Source organism: Bombina bombina, chromosome 2, assembly GCF_027579735.1.
Source record: "Bombina bombina isolate aBomBom1 chromosome 2, aBomBom1.pri, whole genome shotgun sequence".
Lineage (NCBI taxonomy): Eukaryota > Metazoa > Chordata > Amphibia > Anura > Bombinatoridae > Bombina > Bombina bombina.
In genome coordinates, this window is record NC_069500.1 from 260,959,296 (window position 1) to 260,985,304 (window position 26,009).

General features: G+C 40.3%; 1 protein-coding gene across 1 annotated transcript in view; it reads right to left on the reverse strand.

Moving 5' to 3' along the window:
* Positions 1–26,009, reverse strand: part of FBXL17 (F-box and leucine rich repeat protein 17) — a 1,296,987-nt gene that overhangs the window by 602,529 nt on the left and 668,449 nt on the right. The gene's annotated exons all lie outside the window — the stretch shown is intronic.

A 26,009-nucleotide genomic window follows, 5' to 3' on the forward strand; every position in this document is an offset into this window, starting at 1 on the left:
GTCATACATTGTATTTGTGCCTCAAATTGATTCTCAATAAAAAAACATTAAAAAAAAAGAAGGACCTGGTTTAGACCATTCTTAAGCAATCATATCAGAGACAGCCTCAGGAATAGGAAAAACCTTGGGAAGATTGACAACAGTTGTATACACAGTATTTAAACGACTACATGGTTTATAATCAGAAGGATTACCCGAAAGTGACTAAAACTTCCTTTAAAAGAAAGCAAATATGTTCAATTTTGAACAAAAAAGAATAAGCAAGCTCTGTCTCTGAAGAAAGATCCGCTGAATCAGAGGAATTTCCATCTTTAGAAGATACGTCAGTATGCTGTCGGTCAGCAAATAACTATAAGTAGGTAAGACAAGTGCAGACCTTTCATACTTATTTAAAGGGAGTATAGCAGTCAGGGCCTTCTTTATGGCTGTAGCAATAACATTTTTAATTTCTGTAGAAATGCCATCTGCATTAGACCGAAAAGGAAAAACAGTAAAAGCATTTGTACACATAAAGATTGTCAGAATGAGATAAAAATACAAATCATGAGCCATATAATTGAGCTGAAGAAATTAGTTCAGCTTTCTTACAATAAACACACTTAGCTTCGGTAGAAAGGTGTTCAGGCAGCTCAGTTCCCATGGTAACTTCTGAGACAGGTTCAGACTGATACATCATAGCAAATAAAAAACAAAAATGTTTTAGTTGCAAATATATTATCATAAGTCCATTTTTAAGCAAGCTTTTTGAGGATTTGGGGAAAAAAATTGCTTTCAGAACCAAAGGCCTAGATTTGGAGTTTGGCGGTAGCCGTCAAAACCAGCGTTAGAGGCTCCTAACGCTGGTTTTGGCCGCCCGCTGGTATTTGGAGTCAGTGATTAAAGGGTCTAATGCTCACTTTTCAGCCGCGACTTTTCCATACCGCAGATCCCCCTACGCCATTTGCGTATCCTATCTTTTCAATGGGATCTTCCTAACGCCGGTATTTAGAGTCGTTTCTGAAGTGAGCGTTAGAGCTCTAACGACAAAACTCCAGCCGCCTGAAAATAGCAGGAGTTAAGAGCTTTCTGGCTAACGCCGGTTCATAAAGCTCTTAACTACTGTACCCTAAAGTACACTAACACCCATAAACTACCTATGTACCCCTAAACCGAGCTCCCCCCACATCGCCGCCACTCGATTAAAATATTTTAACCCCTAATCTGCCGACCGCCACCTACGTTATACTTATGTACCCCTAATCTGCTGCCCCTAACCCCGCCGACCCCTGTATTACATTTATTAACCCCTAACCTGCCCCCCACAACGTCGCCGCCAGCTACTTAAAATAATTAACCCCTAATCTGCCGACCGCAAAGCGCCGCCACCTACGTTATCCCTATGTACCCCTAATCTGCTGCCCCTAACACCGCCGACCCCTATATTATATTTATTAACCGCGAATCTGCCCCCCTCAACGTCGCCTCCACCTGCCTACACTTATTAACCCCTAATCTGCCGAGCGGACCGCACCGCTACTATAATAAAGTTATTAACCCCTAACCTGCCTCACTAACCCTATCATAAATAGTATTAACCCCTAATCTGCCCTCCCTAACATCGCCGACACCTACCTTCAATTATTAACCCCTAATCTGACGACCGGAGCTCATCGCTACTATAATAAATGGATTAACCCCAAAAGCTACGTCTAACCCTAACACTAACACCCCCCTAACTTAAATATAATTTACATCTAACGAAATAAATTAACTCTTATTAAATAACTTATTCCTATTTAAAGCTAAATACTTACCTGTAAAATAAATCCTAATATAGCTACAATATAAATTATAATTATATTATAGCTATTTTAGGATTAATATTTATTTTACAGGCAACTTTGTAATTATTTTAACCAGGTACAATAGCTATTAAATAGTTAAGAACTATTTAATAGTTACCTAGTTAAAATAATAACAAATTTACCTGTAAAATAAATCCTAACCTAAGATATAATTAAACCTAACACTACCCTATCAATAAATTAATTAAATAAACTACCTACAATTACCTACAATTAACCTAACACTACACTATCAATAAATTAATTAAACACAATTCCTACAAATAAATACAATTAAATAAACTAGCTAAAGTACAAAAAATAAAAAAGAACTAAGTTACAAAAAATAAAAAAATATTTACAAACATAAGAAAAATATTACAACAATTTTAAACTAATTACACCTACTCTAAGCCCCCTAATAAAATAACAAAGCCCCCCAAAATAAAAAATTCCCTACCCTATTCTAAATTAAAAAAGTTACAAGCTCTTTTACCTTACCAGCCCTGAACAGGGCCCTTTGCGGGGCATGCCCCAAGAATTTCAGCTCTTTTGCCTGTAAAAAAAAACATACAATACCCCCCCCCAACATTACAACCCACCACCCACATACCCCTAATCTAACCCAAACCCCCCTTAAAGAAACCTAACACTAAGCCCCTGAAGATCTTCCTACCTTGTCTTCACCATCCAGGTATCACCGATCCGTCCTGGCTCCAACATCTTCATCCAACCCAAGCGGGGGTTGGCGATCCATCATCCGGTGGCTGAAGAGGTCCAGAAGAGGCTCCAAAGTCTTCCTCCTATCCGGCAAGAAGAGGACATCCGGACCGGCAAACATCTTCTCCAAGCGGCATCTTCGATCTTCTTCCATCCGGTGCGGAGCGGGTCCATCTTGAAGCAGGCGACGCGGATCCATCCTCTTCTTCCGTTGTCTCCCGACGAATGACGGTTCCTTTAAGGGACGTCATCAAAGATGGCGTCCCTCGAATTCCGATTGGCTGATAGGATTCTATCAGCCAATCGGAATTAAGGTAGGAATTTTCTGATTGGCTGATGGAATCAGCCAATCAGAATCAAGTTCAATCCGATTGGCTGATCCAATCAGCCAATCAGATTGAGCTTGCATTCTATTGGCTGATCGGAACAGCCAATAGAATGCGAGCTCAATCTGATTGGCTGATTGGATCAGCCAATCGGATTGAACTTGATTCTGATTGGCTGATTCCATCAGCCAATCAGAAAATTCCTACCTTAATTCCGATTGGCTGATAGAATCCTATCAGCCAATCGGAATTCGAGGGACGCCATCTTGGATGACGTCCCTTAAAGGAACCGTCATTCGTCGGGAGACAACGGAAGAAGAGGATGGATCCACGTCGCCTGCTTCAAGATGGACCCGCTCCGCACCGGATGGAAGAAGATCGAAGATGCCGCTTGGAGAAGATGTTTGCCGGTCCGGATGTCCTCTTCTTGCCGGATAGGAGGAAGACTTTGGAGCCTCTTCTGGACCTCTTCAGCCACCGGATGATGGATCGCCAACCCCCGCTTGGGTTGGATGAAGATGTTGGAGCCAGGACGGATCGGTGATACCTGGATGGTGAAGACAAGGTAGGAAGATCTTCAGGGGCTTAGTGTTAGGTTTCTTTAAGGGGGGTTTGGGTTAGATTAGGGGTATGTGGGTGGTGGGTTGTAATGTTGGGGGGGGGGGGTATGGTATGTTTTTTTTTACAGGCAAAAGAGCTGAAATTCTTGGGACATGCCCCGCAAAGGGCCCTGTTCAGGGCTGGTAAGGTAAAAGAGCTTGTAACTTTTTTAATTTAGAATAGGGTAGGGAATTTTTTATTTTGGGGGGCTTTGTTATTTTATTAGGGGGCTTAGAGTAGGTGTAATTAGTTTAAAATTGTTGTAATATTTTTATTATGTTTGTAAATATTTTTTTATTTTTTGTAACTTAGTTCTTTTTTATTTTTTGTACTTTAGCTAGTTTATTTAATTGTATTTATTTGTAGGAATTGTGTTTAATTAATTTATTGATAGTGTAGTGTTAGGTTAATTGTAGGTAATTGTAGGTAGTTTATTTAATTAATGTATTGATAGGGTAGTGTTAGGTTTAATTATATCTTAGGTTAGGATTTATTTTACAGGTAAATTTGTTATTATTTTAACTAGGTAACTATTAAATAGTTCTTAACTATTTAATAGCTATTGTACCTGGTTAAAATAATTACAAAGTTGCCTGTAAAATAAATATTAATCCTAAAATAGCTATAATATAATTATAATTTATATTGTAGCTATATTAGGATTTATTTTACAGGTAAGTATTTAGCTTTAAATAGGAATAAGTTATTTAATAAGAGTTAATTTATTTCGTTAGATGTAAATTATATTTAAGTTAGGGGGGTGTTAGTGTTAGGGTTAGACTTAGCTTTAGGGGTTAATACATTTATTAGAATAGCGGTGAGGTCCGCTCGGCAGATTAGCGGTTAATAATTGAAGGTAGGTGTCGGCGATGTTAGGGAGGGCAGATTAGGGGTTAATACTATTTATGATAGGGTTAGTGAGGCGGGTTAGGGGTTAATAACTTTATTATAGTAGCGGTGCGGTCCGCTCGGCAGATTAGGGGTTAATAAGTGTAGGCAGGTGTCGGCGACGTTGAGGGGGGCAGATTAGGGGTTAATAAAAATAATATAGGGGTCGGCGATGTTAGGGCAGCAGATTAGGGGTACATAGGGATAACGTAGGTTGCGGCGGTTTACGGAGCGGCAGATTAGGGGTTAAAAAAATATGCAGGGGTCAGCGATAGTGGGGGTGGCAGAATAGGGGTTAATAATTGAAGGTAGGTGTCGGCGATGTTAGGGAGGGCAGATTAGGGGTTAATACTATTTATGATAGGGTTAGTGAGGCGGGTTAGGGGTTAATAACTTTATTATAGTAGCGGTGCGGTCCGCTCGGCAGATTAGGGGTTAATAAGTGTAGGCAGGTGTCGGCGACGTTGAGGGGGGCAGATTAGGGGTTGATAAAAATAATATAGGGGTCGGCGATGTTAGGGCAGCAGATTAGGGGTACATAGGGATAACGTAGGTTGCGGCGGTTTACGGAGCGGCAGATTAGGGGTTAAAAAAATATGCAGGGGTCAGCGATAGTGGGGGTGGCAGAATAGGGGTTAATAAGTGTAAGGTTAGGGGTGTTTAGAGTCGGGGTACATGTTAGAGTGTTAGGTGCAGACGTAGGAAGTGTTTCCCCATAGGAAACAATGGGGCTGCGTTAGGAGCTGAACGCTGCTTTTTTGCAGGTGTTAGGTTTTTTTTCAGCTCAAACAGCCCCATTGTTTCCTATGGGAGAATCGTGCACGAGCACGTTTTTGAGGCTGGCCGCGTCCGTAAGCAACTCTGGTATCGAGAGTTGCATTTGCGGTAAAAATGCTCTACGCGACTTCCGGTGGGCGGGCCTGAGAAGCGGCAGCATTGGGAGAGAGCTCCGTGTATAGTGGAGCTGAATGACCGATTTGACCGCTCTCCTAGGGGGCCCCACGCAGATATCTTGTTGGGTACTCATCTCTAAGCTATCCCAACTGACCTGGCAGCGTGAAGGGCTTATTACATCAGCCCTTGTCCCCGGAGGGACGGAAGAAGCGCAAACGTTACTGCCCGGCGCCATCTTGGATGACAGCGAGGTGCCCGCTCCTGGATCCCCCGGCACACTCATAACACATGAATGCCCTGCAGCATTAACATCAGCAGCACCAGTACCGGACACCTGTGCAACCGCCATCCTAGCTGACAGTAAGTGCTGTGACTGTGTACAAGAAGCGCCTACCATTATTATAGCCCAGTGTTTCTGGCTCCTCTGCCTCCCTCCCCTACCATCTTAACCGCCACATAATACACTAATACAGGGAAACCCCTGCCCGCTGACCCTGAAAAGAGACACTACAGGTTTACTGCTTGAGGGGTGGAGGACGGAGGAGGTGAGGTTGGAGCGCAAATTCTAGGCCCTGAATCCTGTTAACCTTTCGAAGACAGGGGCAATTGGAGTGAGGAGAGAGGGTGAAGGAACTTTACAGAGGTCTAAGGGCCCCAAGTATACCTACACTTAAGGATACAGGGGTGATAGCTGGGTCACTGCCTGAGGCACAATTCTGCTCTGCCCACGTGGTGCGCATCAACTACTTGCATTTTGAATGTGTAGACCTGAAAATCTTGCTTCTTTAACACGTACCTGCCTCACTACACAAGAACTTTCCACATTACCCAGTCCTTTAGGAATTTAAGCTGCGTGTGTGCCTGTAGACAGCACTGCTTGTGCAACACTCCAATTTTCACCTACTCTACTGTCCCACATGAAAGTGGATAAATATTTTAAAGTCTCTGCCACACAGGCTATACCTATCATGGCGGGCAGGCAAAAGCAGGCTGACAGAAAGCAGAAGCAAGCCCCAGAACCACAGCCAGAACCCCTGGCACCGCCGGATGGGGATTTTACTTTAGATACCCCCCAATCCCTGTTGCATGATTTAAAAGCTTTTTTTCTTCCAAAAATGGAATCTTTACAGGCGGGCATGGATACTCTCACTACAGAGATCAGGCAATATTCCACACGCCTGCAACATGCAGAACAGAGAATCTCTGATGTTGAAGATACCCAGCACTCCTCTTCTGTTACCATCTTACGACTGGAGCGTCAGAGTTTTGCACTTCAAGAGAAGCTTGATGATCTGGAGAACCGCTCTCGCCGCAATAACTTGCGGGTTGTGGGAGTGCCTGAGTCAATCAAAAATAAAGATCTTCTTGAATTTACAGCCCTAACATTACCCAAGCTGCTGCAATTAGACCCAGACACCCTTCCACTTGACGTGGAGAGGGCCCACAGAATAGGCCCTGAATCCTTGCCTAACAGATCTAACCAGCGCCCAAGACAAGTAATTTTCAAGTTGCTTCGCTACCAGGAAAAATTAGCTGTTCTCAAAGCCTACAAAGCCAAATCAAACCTTAGCTTCGAGGGTCACAAATTACTAATCTTTCAAGACTTTTCAGCCGAAGTAGCGAGGAAAAGGAAAGACTTTGCACCCTTGTGTTCTAAGCTGCACTCGCAGGGGAGACAGGCCTCACTTCTGTACCCAGCTAAGCTGCGGCTTATGACCCCAGGGGGTCCTAAGCTCTTCACCACACCTCAACAGCTGCAAGAACACCTAGATGCTGAAAACAAAGATGGGGATACTTGAATCGCCCCAACCGGACTTGTCCTGGATATGTTGGTTAATTATACTTCTCTTGAGAAGGATTCTGACTCTTCACTTTAAGTGCGCCTTACCTGGTGATAACCAAAGGCTGATACGGAGAGGCCCAGACGTAGGGTCTCTCCCCGAGCTCCACACAATTGGACTATGTGGTGTTGTCTACATCACTATTAATACATGCCTGAGTACTGTATTTTCCTTACTTGGTTTGTTCTGTTATGTTTTATGTTTTATCCTAGATCTTGGTGAAAACCTGCAAGAGTCATCTGGTCTACAATGTTTGACACGTAAACTTTATATCTGCCTTGTGGGGGAGAATGGGGGCTTTCACAGGGTTTTATGTTTTGTTTTCCTTATTACTCTGCTTGCATTGGGCGGGATGGGTAGAGTCGCTTTCCTGTATGTCCTTGGGAAGTATCAAGTCCCTCCCCTAGCCGCTGATTACGCACTTATACCTCACCCCACGCAGTGCCTATGCGCAGCTTGTATACCTCACTTTTCCATAGAGGGGCTGATATTTGCGCTACCTCCCTGCAGAATTCTATGGGATTACATATCCCCCCAACTAATATTATTGTGTTGTCCTGAGCTTTCTCCCATGGTAATAGTAACCGTCAGCCCGTTTAGCCTGCCTGTAGCTAGGCTTATGCCCCCTATGCCCCTGACTCCTTTTTCAAACGTCCCTCAAACCACCTTAGGTTGCGCTGCATCCCATCTCTCTGTAGTTCTAACACAAATGCTACGGCAATACATGGGGTGGGACTGGTTGTTAAAAAAAAAAGGGGTTCTGTCTGCTGAATTTGTGAGAATGCTGGGGTCCTTTTCAATGTTTATGGCTATGTTTCTAAATATGCTCTCTTTCTGGTCCTGCCCTCAGACCTCTCCCGATGCTCATCTGGTCTCGCCCCCCCTGGACACGAATCTCTGGCAGGCGTTCCCTGGCTGTCCTCTGTTGGTGAGTCATTCTTCAGATTCTCTTCTCTTCACACTCCTACCCACATATCACATAAGCGCTTCCTACCCCATTAGTGGGGGTCATGCCTTCCTGCATTACAGAATAGAAGCTCAGGTGCATGGGGCCACACCATGTGGTCTATCGTTTAGTTTTACTCACTTTTACCTCAACCCCAAATCTAATGTATGGCTGTAAACCTTAGGTTTACCTCCTGGAATGTGGGGGGCATTACGTCCCCGGCAAAAAGGAGCATGATCCTACAGCAGCTTAAGGCCCTACGTACTGACATAACTCTGCTCCAGGAAACAAAACTAACCGCAGCTGAACATGAGAAACTGAAGTCTCGGTGGGTAGGTCACATTCTATACTCCCCTACTGAGAGTAGAAAGAGGGGAGTAGCTATCTTGGTAAAAAAAGGCCTTTCAGTGTCTTTCTCGCAGGTAGACATAGATAGAGGTGGGAGATACATTCTGGCTGCCCTGGGGGTGGGTAACATGAATTACACTTTATGCAATGTCTATGGCCCCAACGAGTTCTGCCCCTCCTTTTGGTCGACTCTGCTGGCTAAACTAGCCACATACACTGCTCCTATTATCCTGGGGGGGGACTACAACTTGGCCCAGGCTCTCCCCTTGGACAGATTCAGGGACCCTGCTTTAGTTAGTTCTTCAAAACATTCATACACAAGATATAAGAGGGAGGTATCACTGATAAACAACTTAAAATCAACGCTAGGGCTTGTAGATGTCTGGAGGGTTAGGAATCCACTGGAGAGAGATTACACATGCCTATCCAAGACGCACAGCACCCTCTCAAGAATAGACTATTTTCTCACCTCCTCTGAAATAACATCTCAAATTCACCACCCAACCATTGAGCGCATAGTAATATCAGACCACGCCCCAATCCATTTCACACTCCAACCTACACGCCTCAGACCCCCGAACAGGACTTGGAGATTTCCCTCTTACTTATATAATGATATAAATTTCCGGCAACATCTCAAGACGGAGTGGGCACACTATGCGTCAGATAATGAACAGCACCGTAACAACCCAAACCTGTTCTGGCATGCCTCTAAGCCAGTTATGAGGGGAATCATTACTTCCTTTACAGCACACCACAATAAAAAATTTGCGAGAATTAACGAGACATTTCTAGCAAACCTTACTGAAGCATATAATGTGTACCTCTCGAATCCTACCCCCACCTCTAAACAAAAATATTATGATCTTAAGCTCGCTAGAGACACATATTTAACCCAACAAAATAATAACTTCGACATACACAGACAGGGACGATATTTTAGGCACGGTAACAAGTCAGGCAAACTACTAGCAAACTTAGTCAAGCTTTCTACCCCTAAATCACACATATTGGCCATAAAATCCCAATCCCGCTTAACCTCGAACAATAAAGAAATTATGTCAGAGTTTGTCAAATATTACACCTCCCTGTACACAGGCCAGGAGATTAATCTGGAGGCTAAGCAAAACTTTTGGAACACTACATGTATCCCTACTCTCACGGATGAACAGAATTCCCTGCTTAGCGCCAGTATTTTACCTCAGGAAGTAATTAAAGCTGTAAATAGAGCCAAGCTTGGAAAAGCTGCGGGCCCTGATGGGCTTCCCACAGAATATTATAGACTCCTAGTAAATGAGGTTGCCCCTGCCCTGTCCTCCCTATTCACAGCATATTTAGAGGGCTCATCTCAAATAGATACCAGATTTACAGAGGCAAATATTTGTCTTATCCCTAAACCGGATAAAGATCCCACGGACACCTCCTCCTATCGCCCAATCTCGTTACTAAACGGAGATTATAAATTGTTAACCAAAATCTTAGCTGATAGACTGGCACAGGTCCTTCCCTCTCTTATACACACAGATCAGACTGGGTTTATCAAAGGTAGATCATCTGTGATCAATATCAGGAAAACTTTAGCAATCACCTCCCACTACTGGTATAACTCCCATTCCCCTAATCCGGTAGATTTGCAGGATGCCTGTCTCCTAGCCCTTGACGCAGAGAAAGCGTTCGATAGGATAGAATGGGACCACCTACACACATCATTGGAAAAATTTGGCCTTTCGGGCAACTTTGCATCTTTTCTCAACAGGTTATATACAGCCCCTAAGGCATCTCTGATTATTAACGGCAAGCTCTCTCATTCATTTGCACTGCAGAGGGGCACGAGGCAAGGGTGCCCTCTTTCCCCCCTATTGTTTGACCTAGCCATAGAGCCCCTTGCTTGTCACATCCGTCAAACTTGTGACGGACTAGACATCCAGGATCAGAAGCTACATCTGTCTCTGTATGCAGATGACCTGCTTCTATTTATCGGCAACCCTGCGACCAATTTGACACCTCTTTTGAATATAATTAAAAACTTTGGGACCTTCACAGGGTATAAAATTAATATCAACAAATCGGAGGTTCTCTGGTTACAAAACAAGCAAAATACTCCTTTAACAAATACCACACTTAGAATAACAGACGGATCCTTTAAGTACCTAGGTATTCAAATACATATGAACCCCAACAAATTATACCAATTAAATTTGTCAGACTCTCTACGTAACATAAAACTTCTGCTTTCGGGCTGGCATAATTTGCCCCTGTCACTCACAGGGCGAATACACCTCTTTAAAATGGTGGCGCTACCCAAACTCTTGTACCCTCTGCAGATGCTCCCTCTACTTCTCACCCAGCAAGATACTAAATCACTACAGTCCGCGTTGGGACAGTTCATTTGGAGAGGGAAGAAGCATAGGATAGGGAGAGATTATCTGGTCATGCCCTTGAAGAAAGGGGGTCTTCGTCTCCCGAATATAGCATGGTACAACTGGGCTACCCTAGCCAAGCTGGTTTTAGATTGGCTGGTTGGCAATAACAATTTTACTGTCCCCACACTAGAAAACAATTTGGTCAAACCAATGGCCCTGGCTTTTCTACCACACGCAAATTTCACCTCCTTACCTGCGCAAATACAGTGCCATGTCTTGTACAGGGATCCGCTTAGGGCCTGGGCCAAGTTGTGCAGGGTATGGGGAATAGACAAATCTGTGAGTAAATATCTACCAATTCAGGGTAATTTGAATTTCCTACCAGGTTACACTACCAAAGCATTCCAGGTGTGGCAGGCTCAAAATCTCACCATGGTCAAACAGCTTTTTAACCCTTTAACATTGGAGATTGTCCCATTTCAAGATTTAAAGGAAAAGTTCAATCTCCCGAGCTGCCACAGTTTTGCGTACTTTCAGAGCAGGCACTATATCTCTAAATTAAAAGCAGAGGGGCGTCTCCCCAGGGAACCCACTAATATTGACACTTTATGTGCACTGGCGAGACAGGGTTCCTGTAAAATCGCGCACACTTACAACACCATACTTAGACACTTTGAGGCCACTGCAGTGCGCAGACTCATATCGAAATGGGTTGGCTTTGAGGGCTTATTTGTAGATGAGGGGCTTATCTGTGACAGTTTGGAAAAGATACAAACAATCACTATCTCGGCAAAACTGAGAGAGACACACCTAAAATTTATTCAGCAAGCTTACATTACCCCGCACCTGCGCTCTAGATGGATTCCTGAGGCTAGGGATATTTGCCCTAAATGTAGCTATAGCTCCCCTGACTGGTTGCATCTAATATGGAATTGTCCCAAGCTTAGGGACTTTTGGCTCAAGGTGTCGTACTGGCTTACGAAAGTAACAAAATCTCAGATTGTACTCTCGGCCCAACACATAATCTTCCTAATCTCTGCCGCTGTCTCCCATCCTTTTGATAACTTTGTGTCTCTGGTTGTGGTTCTGGCAAAGCAAATTATATTGGCGGGTTGGGCGGGGGAAAAACCTCCCTCTCTTCAAAAACTGATTAGAAGTATACACACGCAAATGCTAATTGAACAGGCAGACGTGAAGGGCGATCCGGAGAAGCGGATAAAACATTTCATATCTAAATGGGACACTTATCTTCTATACCTACCGGAGTCAGTTAGAGAAAGAGTCATATACCCATTTAAAAATAGCCTTTTCATCTTAAATGAGAATCTCCAAGGCAGATGGTCTTTCCCAGCTGCCCAAAAATAATCAGTAAGCCTAGCCTAAGTGCACATAATCTTGTCTGCTCTGGGGGCCTTTGTTGCGGTACCACTTCTTGCTGTCATCTTCTTTTTCTTTCTCCTTCTCTGTTTCTCCCTCGTGTCCATGGGGGGCGACCTTGGCCGGGGGGCCCTGGGTAAGTAAGTTATTTTTGTTTGTTATTTTTGTTTGTTAAGATTTGTGTTATGATGTTATAATGTTGTTTTGTCATTAAAAAAAAAAAAATGAATGAACCCAGACCTCTGCATGGTGAAGTTCTGCAGATCATTGAGGATGTGTCTAGGCAAAGATTGTTACTTGTACCCTTTCAATGGTCTTTTTCTTGAATACTATCATTAAGCTGCACTAAGTTAGTCTTATGCCATGTATGTACTGGATTCTAATCATAAATAAAGTTATTAAAAAAAAAAAAAAAAATGCTCTACGCTCCTTTTTTGGAGCCTAACGCAGCATTTGTTTGAACTCTCGATACCAGAGTTAAATTTATGGTGCGGCCAGAAAAAAACCCGCGGAGCGTTAACAGCCCATCTACCGCCAAACTCCAAATCTAGGCCAAAGGTTGCAAAAGAGTAATATTAAAAAATTTAAGTGAGTTAAAAATATTTAAACATTGATTACTAATCAAACTGATTTAAGCTAAAAAGAGACAATGCAAACATAGCCCATTCAAAAAATGAGGGTGCAATGTGCAGAGGGCCTTTTAACATAGAAAAAAGGGCACGGAATTCTGCGCGCCAAAACGGCACAGGATGACGTGACATTAGTCTATTTTAGAAGCTTCATAGTGTGCGCGATTGCTCGCAAATTTTAAAATTATACTCTGTAAAATGGAGCTAACAATTTAGGTTTTTACTTGTTCCTTATCCCTTATATTTCTGCACATAAATTAATATATTTAATCCTAAATTTGCAACATTTAAACTCATTATACAGGGGAATAATAGCCTGTCCCAGGGCATAACATATATTATTATTATTCATTTATACTTAACTTAAGACACCCATCCATATAGCAGACAGCCAAACCAGTACTGAAACATATCAGCAGAGGTAATGGAATAGGAGTATAACGCAGATCTGTAAAGGAATGCAGAAGATGAATCCCTGCGAGTCCATGAAGAGATTTCCTGTGAGGCGAAAACATGGTGACATGAGGCAGTACTCCTTTCCCTCTGACAAACACTGTACTCTGAGGTGAATTGGGCTTCCATATGCTCAGAAGCGCCTTTCACAGAAGAAATCAAGCACATCATGCATTAACAACATCCTAAGGAGGCAAAGTTAAAAACTGAGGTATGTGTGAGGTGGGAGGGATATAGTCTTTTGAGGTTTGGGACAATTTGCCTCCTGTAGGAATGTATAGCTCATATGTAACAGCTCGTGGACTCTCGCCACCTATATGAAAGACATAACATTTTCTGATAAAGCTAATATTTAGTTTATCGTTTACTATCATCCTTCTGTAGGACCTGACTCACAAGTTTTGGAGGGATATGTTGTTTGTAGCTGCTATCTCTAAGAAAACCTCAATAAAAAAAAAAAAAAGATAAGACTTAACATAATTAGTAAAATACATTTATAACCACGCTAATTACAACAGCAATATATTGCATAGCTTTCTATTAATGTCCCTCAATAAATAAAATGTATATGAGTGCTCAATAACAAAGCTAAAATTTATGCATACCAGATAATAGATTAAAAATCATAAATAAATAAAAAAACACACACATCATAGCAGAGTTTTTAAATGCAGCACAATTTCAATTCATTATGCTGTAAGCCTTTTCTATATGACTGTATAACTGTAAAAAAAGTTATTTTACCGATCACATTTACCTGTCTCAAGTAAATGATTTTTAAAGGGACTCTAAAACAACAATACTCTTCTTTAGTCACTGCCAAACGGAAAGAATTATCTAGAGAATCCTTCCAATTAAGTTAGAAGGAAGGATTCTGACATTTTTATAAGAGTATAAAATGCAGCTAATAATGACATTCACGTAAATCTGTGTAGGCTGGAAGTCTCATTTGCCAAACACATTATTGGATTTTTCCACATCATGTCATAATAATTGTCACAGTATAATAACCAAAACTGTCACTTAAGGTATACAAAATTATACAACTAAGAGGTGTGCTAATGCTTTGACCCCTGTAGTTGACACAGTTGTAAAATCATATCTCATAAGCTCAACTATACTGGAAACAATACAAGAAGGCTGGAGGCAATCCAGGTAGGTGCTTGTCATGGGTTATAACTAGCTTGGATGTAGCCTCCAATTCAATTACAGTGTCTTACTAAGAAGAGTAACTCAACTACCAGTTGTCACAAAATGTTCTATTCACTTATTCAGAGAAATGTCTCTGGACTGGATAAAACTTCCACAGGAATAGATTGAAATATTATTGAGCAGAATAGAGTTGGGGATCACAATAAGGTAATATGATTCATGTTGCATTGCACTGATGGCTATTACCTGTCAGACAACTGCCTTAGGGTTTAGTGAAATACTCGAAGCTGAGCTCAAGATCCTGTTTAATTCTCCAAGCCACTGTCAGTCAGGCAATGATCTAATACGCATTGTATTTAACAATACTAGGATTTTACAAATATTAGGTATAAAGTTCAACTAATACCATTGCTTGAATTCAAGTGAAAAAATATTTATTTTATATTTATTTTAGATTTTTATATTCAGATGTTTCATATACAGTAGAAACCCAAAAACGGAAAATAAAAAAAGAATCATCATCATCAAATAGGAGATTTAAAAAATAAAAATAAATTATATATATATATATATACACACACACAATATATATAGTATACAGTTGTATGCAAAAGTTTAGGCACCCCTGACAATTTCCATGATTTTCATTTATAAATAATTGGGTGTTTGGATCAGCAATTTTATCTTGATCTATCAAATAACTGAAGGACACAGTAATATTTCAGTAGTGAAATTAGGTTTATTGGATTAACAGAAAAAGTGCAATATGTATCAAAACAAACTTAGACAGGTGCATAAATTTGGACACCCCAACAGAAATATTGCATCAATATTTAGTAGAGCCTCTTTTAGCAGAAATAACAGCCTCTAGATTCTGGATGAAGGATGAAGGTATTTTGGACCATTCCTCCTTGCAAAACATCTCCAGTTCAGTTAGGTTTGATGGTGGCCGAGCATGGACAGCCCGCTTCAAATCACCCCAAAGAATTTCAATGATATTCAGGTCTGGGGACTGGGATGACCATTCCAGAACATTGTACTTGTTCCTCTGCATACATAAAAGAGACAGATGCGCCACATGGCCCAATATTGTTTGTTCAGCGGGGTAGATATATTCTAGTGGTATCAATATTAACTCACAATCTAGGGAGCACTCCAGTTAGTGCAGCAGGAGCAGTCTGGGATTAATCACAGTCACCCAGCAGACCGACCTCTAGGGCAAAATGGTATGGTTCTGTGATGGAGATACAAGCAAAAACAAAAGTGCCTATATGGCCTAGTACTGTTTGAACCAGAGGATGGTGTTATGTATATTTGAAAATATACTCACAATTTGTATAGCATCTTCATTGATGCTAATCAGGCAGGAAGGGATCAATGCAGTCACCCAACAGACTATGGCAGGTTTTCACAGCAGGCAGAGCAGCAGAGCTCTCAAGGATCAGGTTAGGTCCAAATGATACACAATAGCAAGTGTTTAAATAAAAAGTTGATACTTTACTTGATAAAACAAATAAAAACAAGCGACGCGTTTCTCAGCACACAGGCTGTTTCCTCAGGCTTATAAAAATGTAACTAAAACACTTGCTATTTATAACAAACAATTGTAACAACCTAATTAGGCACACATGTTTAGGGGAGTGACAGAGAGCAAGCCACTATGGTAACATCCTATCACAATTTACTATGATGGGTGGTGAGTATGATATTAACATAACATAACCTTCTAATACAATAAAAATCCTCAGAGATCATACATGTTTTATCTCTTATTAATATATCAAATACACACAAATTAGGAGATCCTATTGGGCACCACCTGACCTAGTGGCGATTTTATGATTCCCTATCCGATTTTAATGATGTTCCTTATATAAGTTTATTTTATTATATTAGGCCATGTAAGCTAAGGGAATTTGTAATTGTCATTAAGAAATTTTACCTTGATCTTGTGTAACTGCCGATGTTTGTTTGTGTTTAATTCCTTATCGGCGTTCCCTAATGGAGTCTGCGCATGCGTGTGCGCTCATCTATTGGTCATTACATGGCAAGAGCGCATGCGTGTAATGGAGTAGGCACATTGGGTCTAGCCAATGAAGAAGAGTCCAGCCTTGGGCCAATCAAATGGTGATATCCCATCATGTGATGTGCCCAATTTCGTCACTAGAATGTGTATTATAGATCGGAGCTGCGGATAGCAGGTCCAATCCATAACATTGGAGGCGGAACTGTTAAAGACAGTCTGTCAGATAATAGTTAACACTAAAGTCCATGCGTTCATGTAGGGCTAAAATGTACAGGTCAAAGAAGTATAATCCATGATATTCAGTGACTACTATATTTATCGAGTCACTGATCACATGACAAACTCATAATAGCAACCAGTCAGCGATATTGTAACCAATCAAATTAATAAATAACTGTTGTATGTCGGTAGGGAACAGAGTCTGTAAAGAGGTGTCAGATGTTGTTGATATAAATATTAGAGAGCGACACACGCTCACTATAGGCTCCAAATTATTGGGCATAATACAATGTTAGATTAGCATGTTTGTTCCTAACCATCAAACTCGATGACAGCATTAATGGCAGTTTAATTCTTAGAATTCAGAATGCTATTAAACTATAGTGTGGACATGAGTGAAGTGAAGTGTATAATGAGTGTTTATAGCAAGTGAAAATTGTAACTCAAATGACCTTTCCTAAATAAATGCGAATCATGTAAGTATTCCCTAAGTAGTGAGCTACGTTTTTTGAGAATTGTATAAGACATATTAGAACAGAGTTGTTTAAATAGCAGGTGTAAACATATTATAAAAAATATTATAAAAATGGGTTATTCCTAATAAATATTAGGAACACTACAGTGATAATAGTGACTAAAATGAACCATATAGATTCTCATGGTGCCATAGTGTAAGGACATACTAATAAGTGATGGTAATCTAACATTGTATTATGCCCAATAATTTGGAGCCTATAGTGAGCGTGTGTCGCTCTCTAATATTTACATGCTAATCTAACATTGTATTATGCCCAATAATTTGGAGCCTATAGTGAGCGTGTGTCGCTCTCTAATATTTATATCAACAACATCTGACACCTCTTTACAGACTCTGTTCCCTACCGACATACAACAGTTATTTATTAATTTGATTGGTTACAATATCGCTGACTGGTTGCTATTATGAGTTTGTCATGTGATCAGTGACTCGATAAATATAGTAGTCACTGAATATCATGGATTATACTTCTTTGACCTGTACATTTTAGCCCTACATGAACGCATGGACTTTAGTGTTAACTATTATCTGACAGACTGTCTTTAACAGTTCCGCCTCCAATGTTATGGATTGGACCTGCTATCCGCAGCTCCGATCTATAATACACATTCTAGTGACGAAATTGGGCACATCACATGATGGGATATCACCATTTGATTGGCCCAAGGCTGGACTCTTCTTCATTGGCTAGACCCAATGTGCCTACTCCATTACACGCATGCGCTCTTGCCATGTAATGACCAATAGATGAGCGCACACGCATGCGCAGACTCCATTAGGGAACGCCGATAAGGAATTAAACACAAACAAACATCGGCAGTTACACAAGATCAAGGTAAAATTTCTTAATGACAATTACAAATTCCCTTAGCTTACATGGCCTAATATAATAAAATAAACTTATATAAGGAACATCATTAAAATCGGATAGGGAATCATAAAATCGCCACTAGGTCAGGTGGTGCCCAATAGGATCTCCTAATTTGTGTGTATTTGATATATTAATAAGAGATAAAACATGTATGATCTCTGAGGATTTTTATTGTATTAGAAGGTTATGTTATGTTAATATCATACTCACCACCCATCATAGTAAATTGTGATAGGATGTTACCATAGTGGCTTGCTCTCTGTCACTCCCCTAAACATGTGTGCCTAATTAGGTTGTTACAATTGTTTGTTATAAATAGCAAGTGTTTTAGTTACATTTTTATAAGCCTGAGGAAACAGCCTGTGTGCTGAGAAACGCGTCGCTTGTTTTTATTTGTTTTATCAAGTAAAGTATCAACTTTTTATTTAAACACTTGCTATTGTGTATCATTTGGACCTAACCTGATCCTTGAGAGCTCTGCTGCTCTGCCTGCTGTGAAAACCTGCCATAGTCTGTTGGGTGACTGCATTGATCCCTTCCTGCCTGATTAGCATCAATGAAGATGCTATACAAATTGTGAGTATATTTTCAAATATACATAACACCATCCTCTGGTTCAAACAGTACTAGGCCATATAGGCACTTTTGTTTTTGCTTGTATCTCCATCACAGAACCATACCATTTTGCCCTAGAGGTCGGTCTGCTGGGTGACTGTGATTAATCCCAGACTGCTCCTGCTGCACTAACTGGAGTGCTCCCTAGATTGTGAGTTAATATTGATACCACTAGAATATATCTACCCCGCTGAACAAACAATATTGGGCCATGTGGCGCATCTGTCTCTTTTATGTTTTGTAGATCATCTTCTTGGGATCCCGGCCGGATTCTCTACAGATTGCTGCCTCTATAATATCTGTTCTCCACACAGTGACTTTCCACTAAGTAATCTGAACTGTTACAACTAATATCAAGTGTCGCTCACTTGTTGAATAAAGTGTCACACTATATGTTGTGGCATTATATTTCATTATTTATTATTTAATACATTTTTTTATGATATTCATTTTTTCGATTGTATCTGACATTTGATTGTTCTGATCTGATTGCTAGAAATCTGTATATAATAGGATTACACCTTACCACTGTTACAATTGCAATTTAGGGCGCCCCCTACTCTTATAGAATACCTCTGCATACATGCCAGAGTAGATATTGAGCATTGTTTTGGGTCGTTGTCTTGTTGAAATATCCAGCCCCGGCGTACCTTCAACTTTGTGACCGATTCCTCAACAATATTCTCAAGTATTTGTTGGTATTGAGTGGAATCGATGCGACCTTTAACTTTAACAAGATTCCCAGTACCGGCACTGGCCACACAGCTCCACAGAATGATGAAACATCCACCAAATTTTGCTGTGGCTAGCAAGTGTTTGTCTTGGAACGCTGTGTTCTTTTACCACCATGCATAACGCCCCTTGTTATGACCAAATAACTCAATCTTTCTTTCATCAGTCCACAGCACCTTCTTCCAAAATGAAGCTGGCTTGTCCAAAGTGCGTTTGCATACCTCAAGCGACTCTGTTTGTGGCGTGTGTGCAGAAAAGGCTTCTTCCACATCACTATACCATACGCTGAATTGTTGAACGATGCACATTGACACCATCTGCAGCAAGATGATGTTATAGGTCTTTGGAGGTGGTCTGTGGGATGTTTTTGACCGTTATAACCATCCTTTGCCTTTGTCTCTCCAATATTTTACTAATGGCCTTAACAAAAACTGTGCCTGTGGTCATTCATTTCCTCACTATGTTCCTCACAGTGGACACTGACAGCTTAAATCACTGCATTAGCTTTTTGTAGCCTTCCCCTAAACCTTAATGTTGAACAATCTTTGTTTTCAGGTCATTTGAGAGTTGTTTTGAGGCCCCCATGTTGCCACTCTTCAGAGGAGAGTCAAAGAGAACAACAACTTGCAATTGGCCACCTTAAATACCTTTTCTCATGATTGGATGCACCTGTCTATGAAGTTCAATGTTTAATGGGCTCACCAAACCAATTGTGTGTTCCAATTAATCAGTGCTAGGTAGTTACAGGTATTCAAATAAACAAAATGACAAGGGTGCCCAAATTTATGCACCTGTCTAATTTTGTTTTGGTGCATATTGCACAATTTCTGTTAATCCAATAAACCTAATTTCTTTCATGTAATTGGCAAAAGTCCATGAGCTAGTGACGTATGGGATATACATGGAGGTGGTAAAGTAAGTTTGTGCTAGATTTCTACGTTGATATGCGCTTCTCAGCATGCTGAAGCCCGGTTCCTCTCAGAGTGCAGTGAATGACAGAGGTATGTGAAGGGAGAATTACCTATTGAATGCAATGGTCATCCTAATAGGGATCTATTTCATAGGTTCTCTGTTATCGGTCATAGAGATTCATCTCCTACCTCCCTTTTCAGATCGACGATATACTCTTATATACCATTACCTCGCTGATTCTCATTTCAGTACTGGTTTGGCTATCTACTTTATGTAGATGAGTGTCTTTTGGTAAGTATGTTTTCCTTTAATTAAGACACTCTTAGCTATGGTTTGGCACTTTAAATGTAAAGTTCTAAATATAATGTTTGTACTTATATTTGCCATAATTCAGGTTTATCAGTATATTTCCTTTTTTACAGACTGTCAGTTTCATTTTGGGACATGCACATATATATATATATATATATATATATATATATATTCTTATCTGAAATTTTTCAAATTGACTTTTTTCTAAATTGCGGGCTGTTAGTCTCGCGGGTGCGCAAAATGCTATAATTTATTGCGTCATTCTTGGCGCGAGACTTTTTTGGCGCGAGAAATACGTTTGTTGACGTATTTTCATCATTTCTGGCATCTTACTTGGCGCCGAGAATTTTCACGTAGTTGCATCATCTATGACGCTCGTGTTTGTTGCAGACGTTTTTGGCGCCAAAAAATATTTTGTCAGTTGTGGGAGTCATACTTGGCGCCAGACTTTTGACATTATTTAAGTCTTCATGTATTTTTGCTTCTGGTTTCCAGAGGCTTATTCTGTTTGCATTTTTTCTCATTCCTGAAACTGTCATATAAGGAAATTGATAATTTTGCTTGATATGTTGTTTTTTGTATTACATATTGCAATATGTCCCAATCTGACCCTGTATCAGAATCTACTTCTGGAATGCTGCTGCCTGATGTCGGTTCTACCAAAGCTAAGTGCATTTGTTGTAAACTTGTGGTAACTGTTCCTCCGGCTGTAGTTTGTGTTAGTTGTCATGATAAACTTTCTAAACAGACAATATTTCCATTAGTAGTAGTCCATTACCTGTTGTTGTTCCTTCAACATCTAATGTTCAGGATATTCCTGTTAATGTGAGAGAATTTGTTTCTAATTCTATTCAGAAGGCCCTGTCTGTTAAACCACCTTCTAATAAACATAAAAGGTCTTTTAAAACTTCTCATAAATTCGATGAATTTTTAAATGACCAACAGCATTCTGATTTATCTATCTCTGATGAGGATCTATCTGGTTCAGAAGATTCTGCCTCAGATATTGACACTGACAAATCTTCATATTTATTTAAAATGGAGTATATTCGTTCTTTATTAAAAGAGGTGTTGATTGCATTAGATATGGAGGAAACTAGTCCTCTTGATATTAAAGCCAGTAAATGTTTAAATGCGGTTTTTAAACCTCATGTAGTTATTCCAGAAGTATTTCCAGTTCCTGATGCTATTTCAGATGTAATTTCTAGGGAATGGAATAGTCTGGGTACTTCATTTACTCCTTCTTCAAGGTTTAAGAGACTGTACCCTTTGCCGACTAATAGATTGGAGTTTTGGGAAAAGATCCCCAAAGTTGATGGGGCTATCTCTACTCTTGCTAAGCGTACTACTATTCCTACGGCAGATAGTACTTCTTTTAAAGATCCTTTAGATAGGAAGCTTGAATCTTATCTAAGGAAGGCATATTTATGTTCAGGTCATCTTCTTAGGCCTGCTATTTCTTTGGCTGATATTGCTGCGGCTTCAACTTTTTGGTTGGAAACTTTAGCGCAACAAGTACCAGATCCTAATGTATATAGCATTGTTAGGCTAATTCAACATGCTAATAATTTCATTTGTGATGCCATTTTTATATCATTAGAATTGATGTCTGGTATATGTCTTTAGCTATTTTAGCTAGAAGAGCTTTATGGCTTAAATCTTGGAATGCAGATATGACTTCTAAGTCAACGTTGCTATCTCTATCTTTCCAAGGTAATAAATTATTTGGTTCTCAGTTGGATTCTATAATTTCAACTGTCACTGGGGGGAAGGGAGCTTTTTTGCCTCAGGATAAAAAATCTAAGGGTAAATTTAGGGCTGCAACCCGTTTTTGTTCCTTTTGTCAGAATAAGGAACAGAAACCTGACCCTTCCCCTAAAGGAACGGTTTCCAATTGGAAGCCTTCTCCAGTCTGGAATAAATCCAAGCCTTTTAGAAAATCAAAACCAGCCCCCAAGTCCACATGAAGGTGCGGCCCTCATTCCAGCGCAGCTGGTAGGGGGCAGACTTCGATTTTTCAAAGATGTTTGGATCAATTCAATCCAAAATCATTGGATTCAGAACATTGTTTCTCAAGGGTATAGAATAGGTTTCAAGGTAAGACGCCTGTGAGAAGTTTCTTTCTCTCACGCATTCCAGTGAACCCAGTAAAGGCTCAGGCTTTTCTGAAGTGTGCTTCAGACCTGGAGTTATCCGGGGTAATTGTGCCAGTTCCATATCTGGAACGGGGTCTGGGGTTTTATTCAAATCTGTTCATTGTTCCAAAGAAAGAGAATTCTTTCAGACCAGTTCTGGATCTAAAACTTTTGAATCGTTATGTAAGAATACCTACATTCAAAATGGTGACTATAAGGACTATTCTGCAAGGGCATTATATGTCCACAATAGACTTACAGGATGCATATCTTCATATTCCGATTCATCCAGCTCATTATCAGTTCCTGAGATTCTCTTTTCTAGACAAGCATTACCAATTTGTTGCTCTTCCTTTTGGCCTAGCAACAGCTCCAAGGATCTTTTCAAAGGTTCTCGGTGCCCTTCTCTCTGTAATCAGAGAGCGGGGTATTGCAGTGTTTCCTTATTTGGATGATATCTTGGTACTTGCTCAGTCTTTACAGTGTGCAGAATCTCACACAAATCAACTAGTGTTGTTTCTTCAAAGACATGGTTGGAGGATCAATTTACCAAAAAGTTCCTTGATTCCTCAGACAAGGGTAACCTTTTTAGGATTCCAAATAGATTCAGTATCCATGACTTTGTCTCTAACAGACAAAAGACGTCTGAAATTGGTTTCAGCCTGTCAGAACCTTCAGTCTCAGTCATTCCCTTCAGTAGCTATGTGCATGGAGGTTTTAGGTCTCCTTATTGCAGCATCGGACGCGATCCCCTTTGATCGTTTTCACATGAGATCTCTTCAGCTTTGTATGCTGAACCAATGGTACAAAGATATCACAATTAATATCCTTAAATCCCAATATTCGACTATCTCTGACTTGGTGGTTAGATCACCACCGTTTGGTTCAGGGGGCCTCTTTTGTTCGTCCAACCTGGACTGTGATTTCAACAGATGCAAGTCTTTCAGGTTGGGGAGCTGTCTGGGGATCTCTGACAGCGCAGGGGGTTTGGAAATCTCAAGAGGCGAGATTACCAATCAATATTTTGGAACTCCATGCGATTCTCAGAGCTCTTCAGTTTTGGCCTCTTCTGAAGAGAGAACCGTTTATTTGTTTTCAGACAGACAATGTCACAACCGTGGCGTATGTCGATCATCAAGGTGGGACTCACAGTCCTCAAGCTATGAAAGAAGTATTCGGAATCCAGCTCTTGTCTAATCTCTGCGGTCCATATCCCAGGTATAGACAATTGGGAAGCGGATTATCTCAGTCGCAAGAATTTACATCCGGGAGAATGGTCTATTCACCCAGATGTGTTTCTTCAGATTGTTCAGATGTGGGGGCTTCCAGAAATAGATCTGATGGCTTCTCATCTAAACAGGAAACTTCCCAGGTATCTGTCCAGGTCCAGGGATCCATTGTCACTTCCTTGGAATTATCAACCTGCTTATCTCTTTCCCCCTCTAGTTCTTCTTCCAGGAGTGATTTCCAAAATCATAATGGAGCATTTATTTGTACTCCTGGTGGCTCCAGCGTGGCCACACAGGTTTTGGTATGCGGATCTTGTTCGTATGTCCAGTTGCCAACCTTGGCCACTTCCGTTAAGGCCAGACCTATCTCAAGGTCCATTTTTCCATCAGGATCTCAAATCATTAAATTTGAAGGTATGGAGATTGAACGTTTAATGCTTAGTCATAGAGGTTTCTCTGACTCAGTGATTAATACTATGTTGCAGGCTCGCAAATCTGTGTCTAGAAAGATTTATCACAGAGTTTGGAAGACTTACATTTCATGGTGTTCTTCTCATAAATTTCTTTTAGAATTCCTAAAATTTTACAGTTTCTTCAGGATGGTTTGCATAAGGGTTTGTCTGCAAGTTCCTTGAAAGGACAAATCTCTGTTCTTTCTGTTCTGTTTCACAGAAAAATTGCTAATCTTCCTGACATTCATTGTTTTGTACAGGCTTTGGTTCGTATCAAGCCTGTCATTAAGCCAATTTCTCCTTCTTGGAGTTTTAATTTGGTTTTGAGGGCTTTACAGGCTCCTCCGTTTGAGCCTATGCATTCTCTGGACATTAAATTACTTTCTTGGAAAGTATTGTTTCTTTTGGCCATCTCTTCTGCTAGAAGAGTTTCTGAATTATCTGCTCTTTCTTGTGAGTCTCCTTTTCAGATTTTTCATCAGGATAAGGCGATTTTGCAGAATTCTTTTAAATTTTTACCTAAAGTTGTGAATTCCAACAACATTAGTAGAGAAATTGTTGTCCCTTCGTTGTGTCCTAATCCTAAGAATTCTTTGGAAAGATCTTTACATTCTTTGGACGGGGTTAGAGCTTTGAAATATTATGTTGAAGCTACTAAAGATTTCAGAAAGACTTCTAGTCTATTTGTTATCTTTTCTGGTTCTAGGAAAGGTCAGAAGGCTTCTGCCATTTCTTTGGCGTCTTGGTTAAAGCTTTTGATTCATCATGCTTATTTGGAGTTGGGTAAATCCCCGCCTCAGAGGATTACGGCTCATTCAACTAGGTCAGTTTTTACTTCCTGGGCTTTTAAGAATGAAGCTTCTGTTGATCAGATTTGCAAAGCAGCAACTTGGTCTTCTTTGCATACTTTTACTAAATTCTACCATTTTGATGTTTTCTCTTCTTCAGAAGCAGTTTTTGGTAGAAAAGTTCTTCAGGCAGCTGTTTCAGTTTGATTCTTCTGCATATAATTTCAGCTTTTTTCATTATAAGATTAAAACTTTTTGATTTGGGTTGTGGATTCTTTTTTCAGCGGAATTGGCTGTCTTTATTTTTATAATATAAGCATTTTTGCACTATACTTACAATAGTAAAAATACTGATAGTAAAAGTTATTACTTTATTTTAGTGTCATACACACAGATCCTGTGATGGCCGGTTTACCAGTATTCAAACACCATTCCTGCTCAGAGAGCTGAAACACAATTTGTGTCATACAAACAACTGCTGACTCTCTGAGAAGATGTGGTGTTTAATTATAGATGCACAAGGCCCTCACATGATATGTGTGTATGCTACAGAAAAACAGTAATCATTTTTAGTAGAAGCATTCTTGCTAATGGAAGTATAATCCAAAAATGCTTCTATTTTAAATTGAAATTCACCAATGCACATTTTATTTTGAACCTATCTCTTAAATAAAATCAATCTTGCTATATACTAAAAGTTAACTGGTAGATTTAACATGCTTTAATTAATAAAAAAAGAGCATTGTGGTATAAATAATATTGGTTAACATGAAACATAATGGGGTAAGTTAGTATTCTAAACACCTGCTCATGCAGAACA